The sequence below is a fragment of the Sinocyclocheilus anshuiensis genome, unplaced genomic scaffold, assembly GCF_001515605.1.
Source record: "Sinocyclocheilus anshuiensis isolate Anshui unplaced genomic scaffold, SAMN03320099.WGS_v1.1 scaffold76, whole genome shotgun sequence".
In the NCBI taxonomy this organism is placed as follows: Eukaryota; Metazoa; Chordata; class Actinopteri; order Cypriniformes; family Cyprinidae; genus Sinocyclocheilus; species Sinocyclocheilus anshuiensis.
This window is the reverse complement of record NW_015557067.1, coordinates 29678-35919: the sequence shown is the minus strand read 5'-3', so window position 1 is coordinate 35919 and position 6242 is coordinate 29678. Positions and strand designations below refer to the sequence as shown.

General features: G+C 35.8%; 1 long non-coding RNA gene across 1 annotated transcript in view; it reads right to left on the bottom strand.

The window, feature by feature from the left end:
* Nucleotides 1-244: 244 nt before the first annotated feature.
* The window catches only part of LOC107676679 (uncharacterized), an 18322-nt gene continuing 12324 nt past the window's right edge, over nt 245-6242 (bottom strand). The window contains exons 2-3 of the long non-coding RNA XR_001632762.1: nt 588-631; nt 245-439 (exon numbers count right to left, since the gene is read on the bottom strand). This is a non-coding gene — a long non-coding RNA (uncharacterized LOC107676679). The remainder of the gene's footprint in view (nt 440-587; nt 632-6242) is intronic.

The following is a 6242-nucleotide window of genomic DNA, read 5'->3' as shown; positions in this document are numbered from 1 at the left end:
GTTTTGAAAAATTAAGGATATGTAATGCTCTCTTACACTTAGCTTTCCATGCTTCTCTTACGAAATACTGACATCTCAGCAACAACATTTTCCCAAAAAGATACAGGAAAAAGAAAGATTTGAGCTATGATGGCAATCCACTAAAATATTGCCCCAAATATCTGCATGGCCCATTAGCATAGCAATTTTCACCAGATCATTTGGCGCAATCTTACATAGACTTAAGCACTTTCATTGGGTGTTTATGGACACACTTTACAATGATGAACGATTCGGTAGAGCACATATCTACAGGCTGTGTGATCAATCGATAAGGAGTCCTGCAGTTCCAGAGCCATCAATCTCCACTCAGTGTGTGACTTAAATCAACAAATTGGCTGCGATTCCAGGAGGTAAAATGCTGATGTGGGAGACTCAGCATGTCTCTTTAAACAAGCATCTGTGGGGAGAGAATGAGAGAGAATTAAGCCTCAACAAAGAGTGAGAGTGTCTCAGCAAGACACAAACCAACAAATAAAAAGAAAGACTATTATATTTAGCAAGTGTTAATTAATTGAGGCAGATTTCAATTAAGACATTTTAATTACCAACTGATGATGGATTATGAAGAACCTGTATTACTTTCTTTCCTCTATAGAAGACAAAAAAGATATTACTGAACAATGTCTCAAAAAAATGTCCCAACTGACTTTCACTGTATGAACAAAAACAGTTCACAATTCTTCAAACACAGTAGCTTCCTTTGTTTCCCACAGAAAAAGACAAAGTCATACACATTTAAAATGACAGAGGAAGAGCAAATGATGAGAAATTTTAATTTTCTGGCTGAACTATCCCTTTAATGACTTAAATACTTAATGCACTGATGATAATTTGTGTCCTTAATGGCAGAGTTAACCCAAAAATGAAAATTCTGTCATCATTAATTCACCATCATGTCGTTCCAAATCAATTTGTTAATCTTCGAAACAAAGATATTTGAATGAAACCTGGGAGATTTCTGTCCCTCCGTTGAAAGTCCATTCCACCAAAACACTGATGCTTTGAAAAGTTCATTAAGAGAAAGTAAAAGAAGTCCATAGGAAGTCTTCTGAAGAAACAGGATTCCTTAATATGATGAACAGAGTTTTACATATATTTTATTACATATCATTTTTATTATATATAGTAACCATTTTTAAAGCAATAAGACATTTGAGATTTGCGCTACATTGCAAATTTCGTCAGATGAAGGGTTTGCAGGCACAGCTCTTCTAAATGTGACCGCAGTGTTGTGCTGTTATTGTCTGCTTCTATGTTCGGCTTCAATGACGGCACCGCAGCTCAAGCACTGCTTGCCAAGAATCCATGAAACTCTGCGTCTCCTAAAAACTTACCCATTTAAAACTTAACCACCTCCTGAATGTTAATACAGAACGCTAGTTGAACAGACAATCAGCCGGTCCAGATGATGGCCTAGCACAGTCTTTCTCCACGGAATATGTGACTTTCCTCTAACTTCCATGCATTACAACAGAAGGGCCAGAGTGCAGTCTTCCTCTACACACACACATAAACACAGTCACCCTTCATCTGCTCTTGTCGCTGGATTATAACAGCGACCAAACTCACATACCTTACGGTGGTCACAGAACACAAGGTGTTATTTATTACCTGCCAGCTGTTTAGAAGTGAGGAATTCCTTTATTTCCACAGCATACTGGGGGCCCTATTTAGCAGGCAGAGTGAGCGGCCATCATTTCGCTTCAAGCTGGAGCTGATGTGTTTTTTCTTTCTCAATAAATCATGTAGGTCTATGAGGGTATTTTCTTATTGCCTGGGCCTAATGCCAATATATCAAAAAGAGAGAGAGAGACCTGTATGATGGAGATCTGTGAGAGAATGGAGATGTTGAAAGCTGATTTTTTTTTTCTTCTGGGATCAATAGACTAAAAATTATTTCGTATTCTTCTGTTAAAACTTTTAGCTTGTGTATTATTTTAACTTGTGTATTATTATATTGTCATTTTTACTGTAATTTTAGGCATTAAAATGATGTATAATTTATAAATATAAATCTATTATATAAAGTTGCATAATTGGACATAACTTTACACAGAAACAGTAAGTAAGTGATTTTTTAAACATGTGTTAACATCTTGTGGCTACACTATTTAAGTATTCTGACATTTACAGATTGGCCCCATTCACTACCATTTGAAGTGATTCATTATTACTTTTTTTAAGTTTTAAAGGAAAGGAGGGACAAGTATAAATACATTTTTGTGGTAATCAACATTATGGTACATGTACTACCAACTGGGGGGGTTGGCACAAAAAAATCTACAGAAAATTTAAAAAACGGCTCTCACTTCTTTGTCAAAGAGTGCAATGGACTAGATAGATTCACTCACAAATTAAGTTTCACACTCAGCAGAAAGGACCATAGCTCAAAGTCATAAAAGTGTGTATAGGGCAAGCTCTGAAAATAACCATGTAGGAATACGTAACTTTGAAATACGTGAATAAGGAGGAGGAGAAAGGCTTTAGGCGATATACTGTACAAACATATTTTTGGAGACAGGTTAAGCAAGTGAGATGCTATTCAACAAGTGAGTTGCTTGTGAAATTTCAAAGCCTGGTGGGAAATCGTTCTCTCATGGGAGCCTTTCTGTAAAAAATGGTTTAATGTGGTTCTATGCATGGCGTTTCTGAAGGCTTGTAAAATGTCTCTCATGCTGAGAAATTTAAAACTTCAGCATTTGAAGAAAACTTAATGCAGTCTTGGGTCTACTGTGTTTTTTTTTTTTATAGAGATGGAGACCAGCTTAAATATAGGCATTATGAATATTTTTATTTAAGGTTCACAAAATGAGTGAAACTTTCAAAAAATTGACAGAATTAAACTAATGTTGATAGTTTGGAGTTATTATTGCGTTGAGTTGTTATATTATCCTGAGTTATTTTAATCATGCTAGAATAAATAACAATAATCAATTTTCAACAATAGTTAGTTACAATTTTTAACAATTGCCTTGCATGACAACTAGCCTAAATGTAGGCATTGTGAATATTTAAGTACACAGAATGAGTGAATAATGGCCATAATCAAACTGTTTTACAGTTGTTTTGCATAGATACGAGCTTAAATTTAGTCATTATGAATCTTTTTTTTAACAATAACAATTATAATCATTCATCAAATTTCAACATTAATCAGTTACAATTTTCATACAATTGTCTTGTATGGAGACCAGCCTAAATTTAGGCATCTTTTTATTTAACAATAATAATCAAATTTCAACAATAATCAGTTACAATTATTGTACAATTGTCTTGTATGGAAACCAGCCTTAATTTAGACATCTTTTTTTTTTTTCTTCTTCTTTTTTTTTCTGAATTAAAAATCATTACTTGGTGTTATTATTCAAATTATTTCTTGGAATTATTCTTTTATTTATCCTAAGTTAACTGAAACCGTGCTAGAATCAATAATATTAAAAACCTGTTTTAAGGCTTCACACTTTGTGGCGTGGCTATATATAATCCGAGTTCAGATAACTGCGGGTGCATTAGTATTCCACGGCAGTCAGAGCCAAAACAAAATGAGTGTGCAGCACAAGTCTGGCACGTCATTGTAAAGAAGCCGCCTCCCTTTGTCTTTTGTAATGGAAAGGCCCAACTGCAAGACAAGACAGTGATTTAATCTACGGACTCAGAAGACAGTCAATTGTAGAACAGAGGTCTGTTTCCCACTGATCTATAAGGGCTCCGCCGTGATAGCACTGTTGATGTTTACATCATCCTTGGTGCTATGTGATTGGCTCTCAACATCCACAGCTGACTCATTTTGTTAGTATGACTAAGTATGAACAAAAAGCACTTTTAATTAGCAGTTATTTAGCACTGGAAAAGGAAGTCCTAAATGTATACTGGCTTAAATAAAAAGATACCAGGTTTTTCAATAAAGTTTGTTGCACTCGTCACTAAACTAGAACACTGAGCGAGGTGCGTGAAAAAGCTAATAATGACTTAGACCTTTTCCTCAGCACTCCGCACATGGTTGCCCCAACGGGATGCGCAGCAGCTGTAATTAGATGATGTTACCGTCAGTGTCACTGCCCGGGTTAATGAGTACCTCTATTTACCATTAATAAGGCTACCTGTTTTCAGCCCAGAGGCTAACGCTGCAAATTTAGCTAATTACAGAACCTCGTAATACACACCTTGACCTAAAACACACATAGCCAATTCAGTTACATAATGTAGTTGCTTTTAAAGAACGTATATTTCTTCAAGGATTACTATGCTGTTAATGTTTCCCACAAAATCAAAGTCCCGTCTTGACATTTTGCTATATAAAACTATATTTCTGACACATCTAAAGCTGAGCTCCATCTCGAGCCATTCTGTCTTGTTGGAACAAGGTGTGTGCCTTCAACTCAAAATGTAATTTTGTCAGCTGAATGAAGTCTAACTGAAAGGATGAGTTGTGTTTTGTGAATAACATGTTTGTCTTCTTGACAAGAGAATTTGAGGCACATCACTGAGTGTAAAAAAAAACTGTTTGCTTCACAGAGTAGAACTACACTTAATAGACTGATATACCCCAGTAAATATCACCATGTCAAAGGTTGCACACAAAGGTGCCTTTGAAAGTTTTCCTACAGGCTTCTGTAGATACAGGTAATTGTGAGATAAAGTTAAAAATAAGAAAGTAAAACTGTGAGTCACAATTGTGAGATATAATGCAATAGTCGCAAATAGTCACAATTACGGAATATGTTATTCACAATTGCAAGACTTTACGAGATATAGCCTAAAGATGCACTGTAGCAATAATGCAAAATAAAGCCACAATTGTGAGATATAAAGCAATTTCAAGAAATATATTCACAATTATGTATTTTGTTACTTGCAATTGCAAAAATTGTCACTTTGCGAGATATAAAGAGGAAACTCTGAGGAAAAAAGCAATTATGAGAAATAAAGTCAATTGTGAAATTAATAGAGTAGCAACTTACAATTATGCAAAAATGTGCTATTGTAAGATATAAAGTCACTGCAGGATATACACTGTGAGATACAGTATAATGTAAAAATTGAGGGAATAACGCAATAATGAGAAAAAAAAAACTAATAAAAAAGCAGAAATTAGTAGAATTTTTTTGTTTGTTTAATTTCTGAGCCAAAACAGGCTTCCATACTGTAACATTAATATAATCATCTTAAATCAAACTCACCTAAAATGTTTAGTGGTCCATAATCTTGTCCTGCAAGACATTTTGCCATTTACTCTGGCCAAGCACCACACACTTTGACTGGAAGAGACAGTCAAACTGAAATATAAAGCAACTAACCACAATTTTAGTCTTGCTTTTTTATGTACTGTTTATGGGTGAATTTATCTGAAATACATTATATCAAAACAACAGAAAAAAAAAACAATCATTTCAAAATTCAAGTCTCAAATGATACTAGCCTGGCAAACCTTCACAAATCTAGAAAGGTGTTTATTTTATCAGTTTGGTACCTTGTAAACACAAGGTGTTTTCCAGGTGGACTGATAAAATAACCTATGAGGCCTTACTCAATGAAGTTGCATCGAGCCGGCCAATCAGATTAGAGTTAGCCAGATGGAGAAGGTGCTTTCCAGATTTGTGTGCTATATGAATCAGACTGTCTGTGAGAGTGGACTGTGGACGTGCCTCTTGAGTCTGAGAGCCTAAGCATCCTCTGAGATGCGATCGTGCATGAAGGACCTAAAGTTGTAGGCCAGGGGTCTCCAAACTCAGCCCTGGAGGGCTGGTGTCCTGCAGAGTTTAGCTCCAACTTGCCTCAACACATCTGCCTGGAAGTTTCTAGCATACCTAGTAAGACCTTAATTAGCTGGTGCAGGTGTGTTTAATTAGGGTTGGAGCTAAACTCTGCACACACCCCACCCCTCAGATTAATAGGCAGTGTTATCCTCAGTTAGGTTACTTCTATGGACTTATTTGGCCAGATAAAAATAATTACCAGCCATTGATTCAAAAGTCTTCTCCAATGTTCGTTATTTTCCAGACTGACATAATGGGATTCTGTAAATGCCATTCGTGCAGCCATTTGTGTTGGGCTGCCACAAAAGGAGGCTGCTTGATTGGCAGATGAGAAAATCATTATATTGAAGTCATACATTAATAATCCTCCTACTTTATCTGAAGATATGGGGACTGTCAGCAGCTCCTAGCACATCAAATTAAAAATGGATCCATGCTGGATAC